This window comes from Colossoma macropomum, unplaced genomic scaffold, assembly GCF_904425465.1.
Source record: "Colossoma macropomum unplaced genomic scaffold, Colossoma_macropomum, whole genome shotgun sequence".
Lineage (NCBI taxonomy): Eukaryota > Metazoa > Chordata > Actinopteri > Characiformes > Serrasalmidae > Colossoma > Colossoma macropomum.
Window position 1 is genome coordinate 200128 of NW_023495290.1, and position 12520 is coordinate 212647.

Consider the following 12520-nt stretch of genomic DNA (forward strand, 5'->3'; position numbering starts at 1 on the left):
CACACTAGGGGGCATTGAGCACACCTGCCCTGAGTGGTGGGCAGCCCTATCCACGGCACCCGGGGAGCAGTTGGGGGTTAGGTGTCTTAAGGTTGTTTTTATCTGAAAAAGTGGTGTAACCGTATGTGTATTCGTCCTGAACCATCATGGCATGGATGTTTGTAACGTGACAGACCCAGTCAGACGCTCACAGCAAAAAACAAACAGATGAGGCTTTAATTGAAAAGGGATTGGCAAGAATCGTAGTGGAGGTAAAGACAAAGGTCAGATCCAAAACAGAAAAAAGGCAAAAGAGTGCAAACATAATCTAGAAAAAGAGTGCAATACACAAAAATGACAACCGATAACACACAGGAAACACTCCAAACAATACCTCGCAACTATACTCCTCTAAAGCCTGGGCTATTCATATGACACGCAACACAGGTGTAACAAGTATTCGGGAGAATTGGTGCGATGATTGGTTGAATGAGGAGATTCAACAGTCACATGATCTCCCAAGAGGTTTTGGTAAACGGAGTCCCTGTGCGAGTCGAGGCCGGAGGAATGTGTGACAACATTACAGTTATGTGCACGCAGTCGTACGGAGAATACACGGCATGTGTGAAGATTCATGAATGTAATAAAGAACCAAATTTCACAAGCTTGAGTTCCACCCAGAAACCTTAAGCTGTAGGCCGTTAGCAAGTTAGCAGCGGTGGTCCGTGGAGGACCCTCTCTCTGCAGCTAACTTAGCGCCAAATGATTCGGTCTATCGAGGATTCATAACTACAGCTGCTTCATTACTCCTGACCCCCGATCAGCTGTGAGGCTGAACAATTAAAACACTTATTCCTCTCCACCAGCTGCAGCTGTTGCACCTGTAAAGAGATTCAGCAGAAAGACTTATGAATTGTTATGTTTTCTCTGCTCCCAACAACAAAATCACAACTTTCATTATTATTTAAATGATTTAACCTTATTTAACATTAGTCACTTTTCCTATTGAGCCCAAATCACCCACTACAGGCTGTAGCAGCTAAAGTCACCTCAGGGGGGCGCTATACAACACAGTGGAAAAAACTGTAACTTGTGCTACTGTCTGTTAAAAATAAGTGAAAAATAAACCGGCCTTATGCATTTGGGTTTTTTTGTTCCTTTTCTTTGTTGTACCGAACTTCGATGCCCAAACCCGAAGTGTGAACCGAACCGTGATTTCTGTGTACCGTTACACCCCTAGTCTGAAATATACTGCCAGATTAAGTTTACTTACTACTTTAACAAATACAAGACAGACAATAGGCACATGAGACAGCTTCAATAAGATAATATTTGACCCTCAGTCTGTTTGTTCAGATTCTGAAGAATGCAGTGACCACAGGACTCCATCAAATTCCGAATCTGCTATTGACCCTAAGCAAGCTTTTCGGTCGGCAGCTGAGACAAAACAACTAAACAAACTGGAATACTTTAAACCATGTTACAAATCCACACTCAGATTAATCTGGCAAATACTGAAAAAGCTGAGGTGAATCTCAGATTGTGACAGTTTTATGGCTGTAATGTAAAATGGTACTACTTTTTTGGCGGAAGGAACAGCCAATATTAAAGCACATTTGGTGCAATGTTTGGGGCCTCATTGCTTTACTTTTTCCTAAAAGCAATAAAACATCAGAGGGTGAGTGAACATTGTGAACAGCCAAGATTCTGTTCACCATAACTCACCACGACGAAATGCTATGTTAACTTCTTGGCTAAGCACTGCTGCACACACCAGTCACTGCACTGACAGTTGTCTACCCTTGAATTTGCTACAGTGTGCAGAACTGTATAATAAAGTTATAACACATAAGTACATAATTATGTGATATAAATATGTGCACTTCTGTGTTTTTACTGTTTATGATTGGTGAGTCAGTTAGCCTTCTAACTGCACCAAAATTCAGGATCGTTTTGTCTCCAATCTTCCAGTCCAGCCTCAGTTATGTCTATTTCGCAAAGCTATTTCGCAAAGTTCCTGTGTGACTGTGGCTAAAAGATTCAATCGATTATGAACTATAATCTAGACAAGGAGGAGAGTGTGTTGATGCTCCGAGTGGAAACAGTCAAGTTAGGGTGAAAACAGTGAAGCTCTTACATGGGGTCACCCAGATGTTCCTAGGGCCCTAAAATCCCAGAGAACATAGGACCCAGAGAACAATGAACCCTGGAAACACATGGCCCGGAGAACATAGGGAACAGGGAACCCAGAGAGCACCCTGGGAACACAGATACAGCCCTGCTAACAGCGCGGAAGCTAACAGGAATCATTCATTTTCAATGAGAGGCTGTTAAACGAAGCACTTCGAGACTAAGCAACCATACATGAGCGAGCTTATCTATCAAGATGACACACTTATTAAATATTTATACATGTTCTTTTTTCTACATAGTGTAAAGCTATCAAGCACATTTGCCTGCTTTAGCCGAGAGTGGAGAAGCGTGTCGGCTGCAGCTCTGTTTTTCTACAGCGGAGCTTCTATTAGGAGTGACAGGCCAGACCCATTTAGTCCTGGAGATTATTTCACACTGTGGATGGTGCAGGCAGGTCCTACAACACGGTAAACTTCTAAAATCTGATGGACGATCTACTGTTAGCATGAACATCCGGGCCTGTGCCCAGACATTTGGGGGGGCAGAAGTTAAAGAGGGAAAAAAGGGCAACGTGAATGTAACGGGTCAACTTTAAATCTATTTTGCAGCATATCGCAAACATGCTTATCAAGAGAAATCATGATCATAATCATGTTTCAGAGGAAACTAAACATGGTGTTGAGTTTTTTCCTTCCTCAGCAAAGATTCAAACCCTAATATCAAGCATACAGGGCTGTACCGTTACCCACTATAATCACTGTGAACTGTATTTGATACCATACTTTAGATGGAAGCATCTGAGCACTGGAGCTACAACACTAATGTAGGTACAAGCTTATACTCCACCAATTAGCATCATGCACTTGCCTCAAAAATGTGTGGAGTGGTTAAGAAATCTCAAATAGACTTGATTATGTGGTTTCTGACACTGTATGACTCACTGTTATCTATAAGAGTCATTCTATGGAAATGTCCATTTCTGTGTCCCTAGCGTTTACAGATATATTACACTTAAAAAACATGTTAGGGTTACAATTTATTTGCATTTTAAAATAAAACATTGAGTTATTTTAACAATTACACCTTCTTGACCCATCAATTTAGCAATATTGGTTTTAAATCAATTATCTAGAACTTCAAGCACCACAGAAGAGCTTGTCCTCACAGTCGTGTGTGAAGGCTGAGGACATATTTTGAGGTAAAAAAAAAACATGTTTTTCTGCAATGTTAACTGCATTAATCTATACCTGACTATGAAATATATGGTTTAAATGACAAAGAAAACAAATGGCAAATAAATATTATAAAATATATAATGAAAGTTGTCCCCGGGAGTCGTGTCACTGGTGTTACTGCCTAACAAAAAATCTCTTATTTTGAAATAAAAGTCACACTGATGACATCACTCGACTTCCTTTTACCTGTTTTCTGAGGATCTATGAAGAAAAGCTCATGGTGAGTCCACTGAGTCTTTCAGTTATCAGAGATTTTCTCATTTAGCTCATGATTTCATATGAAGCTTTTAGCTGAAGTCACTGGTGTGACCGACTTTATTCTGAGATAACTGTGAAAAAATAGAACACAAATGGATTAAATTCCATATTTTAGTGGATATTCCATGATTGACATGTGGTTTGATGCTCTGTAGCAGCCATTCTGTAAAATGCATTCTTCATTAAAATGTCTCTGGTGTCCCTTTATTATGTGGAACACCAATGAGGTTCAGTAACACCAGTGACTCCTATGGAGAGACAGAGAAGTGGACGTTTCTGTAGAATGACCCACAAACATGTATGTTAGCATAGCTAAAAACAGTAGCAGTCGTCTTAAACTCTGAACTTCACACCAAACATGTTTCGGCTGATTGTGAATCTGACTTTTCACCAAATTATCGCTTTAAGGGATCCAGAAGACCAAAGACCGAGAGGCTTCTCTAACCAGCAGCCTCACAAAACAAGGTTCAGTGCTGCGTAACGTTTAATCTAAGCTCATTCTAAAGTGCTCTTACATGCCACACAAACAGAAATGAAATAAGCCCTATAGGAATAAATTAGAATTGAAATTGAATTGAATTGAAATTGAATTGCTATCGAGTTACCTGTTGTCACTCTCTTACCGTTCATTCACGGCAGTCAAACCACACAAATAACTGCGCTCCGATTACGCTGCACTCATTCAGCTAATCAGCCGAAACAGGCCTGTAAAGCGCCAACGCTGCGGAGGGCGGATTAGCAGCTCTCGGGTTCGCTAAGTGTCCTGCGCTCAGGTCCAGCCAAACACAGGCCTCATTCAGCGCCGCAGGATTTGGCCGCCGGCCCTGAAGAAACCCGAAAGAATTAAAATGCAAATGAGCGGCGGATTACGGGGAGAGAACCGTTAACTCGGCCCGTGTTCTCCAAAGAGCCGGCGTTGTTTTCCATTTCAAACCTTCACACAAGCGCTTGTATCGTGTAGCAGTGAGCGAGGAAACGCTGACTGCGCAGTCGTTCGGGTTTGACAGGGTTTATTTTTTTAAATCTCCTTCTTTTGGCCCATTCTGGACGTAGCGGACCGGTCAAACTGGCCTAGCGTGAGCTTTATCAGCTAAAGCACTCTTCAAAGCTTCTTTACTGAGGGATTCTTTGTTTGGACACAGAAAAAAATCATACAAATCATATTTATTTGCGGCTTTTTAACTGTAACCACTGTGATAGCTACTGTGGCAGTGACCGTGGTGGTCTCCCTGCTGTGGTGGTCCGTCTGGTGTCACAGATTCTGTTCTACTAGCTGAAGATTGCTAATATCAGAAATGAATAAGCTACAGTTAAAATTAGCAGGAGTTACACTGAGAGGCTGTCACTGCAGTAGCTACATGACAGAACCCAGATCAGATGACGTCAGGACCACATCAGCAGGTAACGTTCTTATTAATGTAAAGTTTTTAATAAATATTTCCTTTTTCAAAGCAACTCCTGACTGTTTTTGGTTACTTAAGCATGTTTGTTGATTGTAAATATAATGTATAGATCATTCTACCAATGTTCAAAACACGTCAGACTTGAAATGCTCCTACATCTTAATTATGCTCATTATATTAAAACAAATGATTAAACATTCCATTCTGTCAAAATAATCATAACACTACCGAAACTTTACCAAATGTTCCCGTAATGACAGGTTAAACTAATTTTGAGCAGAACTCAACAATGCAGCCAGTACATGAGTAACAAACACAGCTCCGAACAGCTGAACACATAAAATTATCATAGTTTTCATTAAAACTCAAAAATCTTTGTTTAATTGCAAAAACTGTTTCGGTAGTGACTATTCTTAATATTACACACTGATTTTCTGACTTTGGGACACATTTACTCCAAAACAATGGGATCTACCTGCTCACCATGTGGCCATGAGGGACAGGGATGCAGCCTCACTTCCTGCTCTAAAATGCAGGGGCGTGGCTAAAATAAGGCTCCGCCTACTGACTAAAACTATGTGTTTCAGTAGTGACATGAAAACATGGGACAGCATTTTGTTACGTTTTTTATTTAAAAATGAAACTCATGGTAAATCTTAATCTTTCAATTTCACTTTAAAAGAAACGAAAAAAGTCTTAAAAAATTAAGTAAATAGAATAAAAATCAAGTATTATTTCCCAAGTGTAAATTTAGGGGTTAGGGTTTGGGACAGTACCCTCCCAAAATAAAGCATGCAACAAATGATGATTTTACATAAATTTAGCTTATTACTCCATCAATTTAATGCATTGGGTTTAAATAGGTGATAACCTAATCCATTTGATTTATTTATTTGTTTATTTATTTTACTGTGGGGCTGCAGTTTACACTAGTTTGGTAGAGTGGTCTCTAAATGATAAACATGTTTCTGTTATTGTGGCCACAAATGCTTGATTCTGATTGATGGGATTTTTCTGTCTGTCTCCGTCTGGCCTGAGGTTGTGAGGTTGTGTCCGTGGCTCTCTGAAACCAATCATCCACTGCAGCCAGAGGCCTTAAACAGATAAGCGCATCTCTAACTGTCTCTCAGTGTTTTGGCTGCTTTTGTCCTTTTTTGTCCAGTTTAGAGACAGAAGTGTGGACTAACTCTGACTCAGTCCTCCCTTCTTCAGTGCCATTTGTTCTGAGTGATGCTAAACACTGGCTAACATGAGCTACCTGGGCGTGTCTCTCTTGAATAAATAAATAAATAAATACAAATAAAAAAACTCATCCTTTTTTGGGTCACTAGATTTTTGGAATGATGCTGGTTTTGGTCTCTTGCTCCCTCTAGTGGTGAACTCAATCAACTGCTTACAGGCCACAACACGAATCATAATGTAAAACTGAACATGTAGCGTATATATATATATATTTAGGGTTTTCACTCACCTTCGCACCTGTGTAAATGTGATATGACTAAACATGTGATTTGATTTGATTTGAGCTGCACAGAAGTGTTTTGGTAGCTGAAGTGAGAGACATGCTTGTATATTCAGAGCGCCCCCTATCAGCCAAACGAGAGCACTACACAATAGAAAACACAGTCAGTAGAGTAAACAAGTGGTAAAAAATATCATAGAACACGTTCTGTGCAAAGTTCTATTACAGAAGAAAAGAATGTAAAGGATTTACAGCACATAAATAAAAACAAAAATATATTAATAACACAAAACCCTCTCAGTCCTAGACATTATTTATGGCCTATGACACACTCATATACTAATGTAGCTAAGTGTTGGAAGCTTATATACACCATGCACCATAACCACATATTTCCCTGCTAATGGTCAACACAGCATGACCATAATGGGTGAGCAGCTAAACCATCACCACACCAGCACTAGACCAGCATAAATCAGCCTAGACCAGCTTAGACCAGCATGAAATGCTCACTGGTCTGGTCTGTTTTTTCAGCAGAGTTGCCTCGTGCTGGTGCTTTTGGCTTCTCACCTTAACTGCTGCAGCCCTGTTTAAGGTGGAATGATGAATTAGGAAAAGAAGCTAACGAACAGGACACTGGACTCCAGCTCTGCCTTCAAACCCCTGTGGAGGTGTTCAGGATCTCTAACAGGCTTGAATATATGGTTTCTGACACTCTTTGACTCACTATTGTGTATAAACATGGGCTAAAAGAAGGACGGGATTCTGTTCAGGGTATCTCAGGGTCACTGCTGGGCTCAGAATAGTCCACCAACCAACAATACATAGCAACTGATGAGCAATCATACCTGACTTTTAATCACATTAGCATTTTTTTTTGCAATCCGATTTTATTTTTTGCATTATTGAAAACGATTCCAAACTAGTGTCCAGTGTTCAGTGTAATACAAGGCAAGGCCAGTTTATTTATAGAGCACCTTTCATACACGGCTGTCATTCAAAGCGCTTTACAGATGAGAAAAAACAGAGTCCGAAAATACAGAGTTGTTTAAAAAAAGTAAAGAATAGAAATTAAAAATATGATTAAAACGTGATTAAAACAATAGATTTAAAAGAGAAAATCATTCAATTAAAAATCAAATTAGAAATTAAAAGTTAGATTATGATAAAACCATAACATGTTATTACTAGTGAGTAATACTGGTCAGTAATATCTACTTCAAATGAAATGTTGGGCGGTGGCGCCCTCGTGTGGCCGCCGTTCATTACTACACTCAGTCTCTTCTGTCACTGTGAACAGATTAACTGTAAAACCCAATAACAATAATCAAAGGCTGTTCATAAGACAGAGAGTCTAAAATGAAACATCACCGCTATTTCAGAAAAACGATTAGCATTCAGAAAAACACATTACTGTAAGGGAATGTACCAGTAACGTAGACGAGAAACCAGTGGAAATAAAATATACCACTAATTTAATTTTCAGTACAACACCAAGTTATACTGAAGTTAATATCTTGATACTAGTCCAGATTCTGATACTTTTAAAGGGGAATTATTTCTGGTTTGTACAGTGAAAACAGTAAAAATGTGGACATCAAAAATTCAGTGGCGAAATGTGACTATTAGGGCTCGGCCTTCAGTTTAGGACCTGATTTATTCAGCTAAATTACCAAAAATAAAATAAAATAAACAAATTAATTAAAAATAAATAAATATTTGAAACAAAAACAAAATTATTGAACTCTACTTTAGTAACTTATCCTCCTTGTGGAGTCTTTTACAGCTGTGAGGCTGAAGCTTTAGCTTTAGCTAGAAAGCAGTGGCTAATTTAGCCTAGCTAGCTACAGTAGCATTAATAGCTGACAGCGTTTAAAAGCAGCATGCTGTTAGCCTTGTTAGCTTAGCCACAGTGGACAAGGTTTAGTTTACACTGTTTTAGATTAAAATTGGTAAAAGCTAATGTAGCAATGTAGGCTAATAAAAACATGGCTAAATAAGCCAGAGAAGAACACTACAGTTAATTTTCACTAAACAAATAAAGATTAAGGACCATTAATTTATGATTAAAAGCTAATTAGATAAATAATTTTATTTTCTCAGTATCAGATAAAAAATGATAATGGTGTAAACATTAGCATTATATGCTAATAAAAGCACTACGTTTAATGGCTAACAAGAAATAATAAAGATGGTTCTTCAAGGGTTCTTCAGTAAAGAAAATGGTTCTATATAGAGCCATGAGCACTCAAAGAACCCTTTGCGTGATTAAAGAGTTCTTTACATCATGAAGGAGTTTTTCAGACTGATGAACTTCTGTCCGGTTGAGTGGGAGGAGCTAAACTGCTGTATTCTAAAAGGGTAGGGCTGAATTACTGTAGGCTGAATGTAAATATGTGGGTTTTTGTGACATCACAGAAAACAGACTGTTTTTGCAGTTTAGTCTCCATTTACAGGCTGTATGTATGGATCTGACACTTGGAACAATGTTTACACACAATATCCAACTCTTTTCTTTGAAGTAGTGAGAAAAACTCAGTTTTCCTTTGTAAGGGTTTCAATAAGCGCTACAGGGAGTTAGATGGTCAAACTCTCTGACCTCTTTGCTTTAATGATTCTACATGGTCAGAATGCTTAGCCCTCTCATGTATGATGGACATTTCTATGACCTTTTAAAAGAAAAACAGTAAAAGAAATTAAAACGATTGTTTTATTGTTGTTATCTTAGTTTTTTGTCTGTAAAATCTGCGTTTCTTCGTCCGGTTTCTGCTGTTTTTGTCGGCTCCTTCTTTGAGGGCTGTTTTTTCCCTTTTTTCCTCTCTGTGAGCTTTTTACACATGAATAGGGCTGGAGGTCAAAGGTCAGCTGGCCTGCCCCCAGGTCGCCCAGAGACAATTCTATACCCCCCCACCACCACACACATACATACCGCACTAAACCCCACCCCCACTGTTCCCCGGACCACCACGGGTGGGTGGAGCTCTGCTGCTGCCATTTTAAGGCCGGCGGAGGCCAGTGGGCCGGAGAACACACACACGGTGGAGCAGAGGTGTTTGTTATTAGTTGTTTGTAACCTTATCAATTATTACAATTAACATGTTTCTGAAATGATAAAAACTCACTGGTGGGCTTAAAGGGCAGAACTGGCCCACTTTCAGCTCAGACCTGCTGAGGAACATTCACACCAGATAGAGGAGAAGAATCACTCGCTCTGTCTGCGGCAGCAGCGCGTCAGCAAACTGACACAGGATCCCTAAATAATGACTTATTTCCTTAGAATTTAGACTTACTATGATTAAATAATGAGTTATTATTCCAAAGTAGCTGTTCACTTTTTTACAATCTCTAGAAAATAAGTCATTATTTTAACAAATCAACTAAGTCAATATTTTAAAGAAAAGAACTCATCCTTTTGAGATATTAAGTCAGTATTTTGAGAAAACAAGTCATTATTTCAAGATTTTAAGTCAACATTTTCAGAAAAGATCATTTTTTTGAAATACCAAGTCAATATTTTGAAAAAATATTTGAGAAAATAATTTTGGAATAATAAAGTCAGCATTTTGACAAAATAAGTCATTATTTCATGATTTGAAATCCATATTTTCAGAAAAAAGTCATTTTGAGATAAGTCAGTATATTGGAGAAATTAAGTTATTATTACAAAATACTAAGTCAATATTTTGAAAAAATTAGTAATTATTTAAAATACTGTCACTATTTTGAGAAAATATTGTTTTGAGAAAACAAGTCATAATTTCAAAATAATAAGTCAGTATTTTGGAGAAATTATTTCATTTTAATGAGATACTAAGGAAATATTTTTTAAAAATAAGTCATGATTTTGAGATGTTAAGTCAATATTTTGAAAAAATAAATCGTTATTTAACGATATCAGGTCAGTATTCTGAAAAAAACACATTATTCTGTCAAGACACTAAATATTTTAACATACTGTCAGAAACAGAGCCGGAGGGAAAACGGCAGGTATGGGCTTTTATTCAGTCCACACTTTTAGCTTTTTCTGTTCTTTTTCCATTATTAAAAAAAAAAAAGTAATAATAAATAGTATAAAACTTGTTGTTTATGTTAAAAGTTGAGTTAAAAGAAATGAGCTTTCAGTTCATTAAATGCTGCATCACTGAAAACAAATCCATTTCTTCAGGTTTGTTTAGACTTTTGTGGGCTTATTAGGAGCTTTTATATTTATTATATATAAGATTTCTGTATGTATCCATGATGGAACAGAATGTGAAGCAGTGCTTTCTAACTAAAGGTTCTGAAGACGTAACCTTAAAGGTTCCACCCCAGTGACAGTTTAGAACCTTTTTCTGTTACAACTCGCCCGTTACGGTTAACTCCGGGGTAACATTGTTACATTTGTGCTCACAGACTTTTGGCTGAATTGCTCACAAGCGGCAGAAGCACAAAACAAACTTTACATTTCCATTAGTTGCAGAGATCTGTAGGTTTATCATCTTACTCAAATATTTGATATTATAACAGAAATATTAAACAGCATCTTTAGTTAGCAACACTAAATGTATTAGTTGTTGTCTTCTCTCTCCTGCTACACTGTGAGTTCTTTAGGGTTTAGTTAATGGTGTTTCATTAAAGGCTGATCATCCTGTGCTCACGTGTCTGTTCCTGACATAAACATTACACTGACAAATAAATAAAATGACAACAGTAATAACAGACCATGCATCAACCAGACAGCTAACGCTAAACAGCAGACACATGTGGAGAGACGTTAATGACGTTCAAAAAAGAAAGTGAAACATGGTGAAACAGCGTCATGTCCAGGCCTGTCTAGCTTCATCAGCTTTAACAGGAAATGTTCTTTTTTGTGTAATAGGCTGGAAATACTGAATCATAGCTTAGCTACAGACTGCCTTAGCAGCTACCTGCTTTACCTGAACTCCAAAACTCCATGTCTGAGCTCCAGATCTCTATTCCAGAACTCCAAACTGCCACACCTAAGTTCCAAAGCACCATATCAGAGCTCCAGACCTCCATATCAGAGCTCCAAACCTCCATATGTGAGCTCCAAACCTCCATATCAGAGCTCCAAACCTCCATATCAGAGCTCCAAACCTCCATATGTGAGCTCCAAACCTCCATATGTGAGCTCCAAACCTCCATATCAGAGCTCCAAACCTCCATATGTGAGCTCCAAACCTCCATATCAGAGCTCCAAATCTCCATATCTGAGCTCCAAACCTTAATTCCTAAGCACCAGACCTCCATATCTGAGCTCCAAACCTCCATACCTGACATCCAAATCTCCATACGTGAGCTCCTAACCTCCATACCTGAGCCCTAAACCTCCACACTTGAGCTCCAAACCTCTAAACCAAAATCAGCACTGGGTCTTCTCTGACCTTCAGAGTGCTGGAACAAACTGAACTGGAGAAAGGTGGAATGATAATTATTCTAAAACAAACAGATAATCATTTGGTGGGATTTGGTGTGAAAAAGTATATTAAAAAATATAAAAGTATATTGCATTTACACAATTAACTGAGAAAGCAAAAAGACTTCTGCTTTTCAGCCAGCCAATAAACTCACAGAAGGAGACATGACATAAAGGTAACATAACATAAAAGTAACATAAGTATAAACTCAAACTTCATGCTGCGGCTTTTTTCAAAATATCAAAGCAATTTACCTGAAAATATGAACATACATCATCTAGAAGATGAAGAATATTTAAATCCTTCATTTCGTCAAGCATGTATTTGGTTTCAGTGTGGCTCCAAAAGTGTTTTGCCGCGACTCGCAGCTATGCTGCTCGCTTATTTCCGGTCCGCGGTCTGTTTCACACATACTCAGACTGAGAAATCCGAAAGAAATCAGAGTAAGAGTTCACATGCACTGAGAAATCTGATTACTGAGCTAAAATCCAACTTATCATATTTCTTAATCAGATTTCTAGACCTTATTCTGATCTAAGAAATCAGAGTGTTCTGTTTACATGACCATTTGAATAATCAGATAACTGCAGAAATCCGATGATCGGATTATTGAATGCATATAAACACACTCAT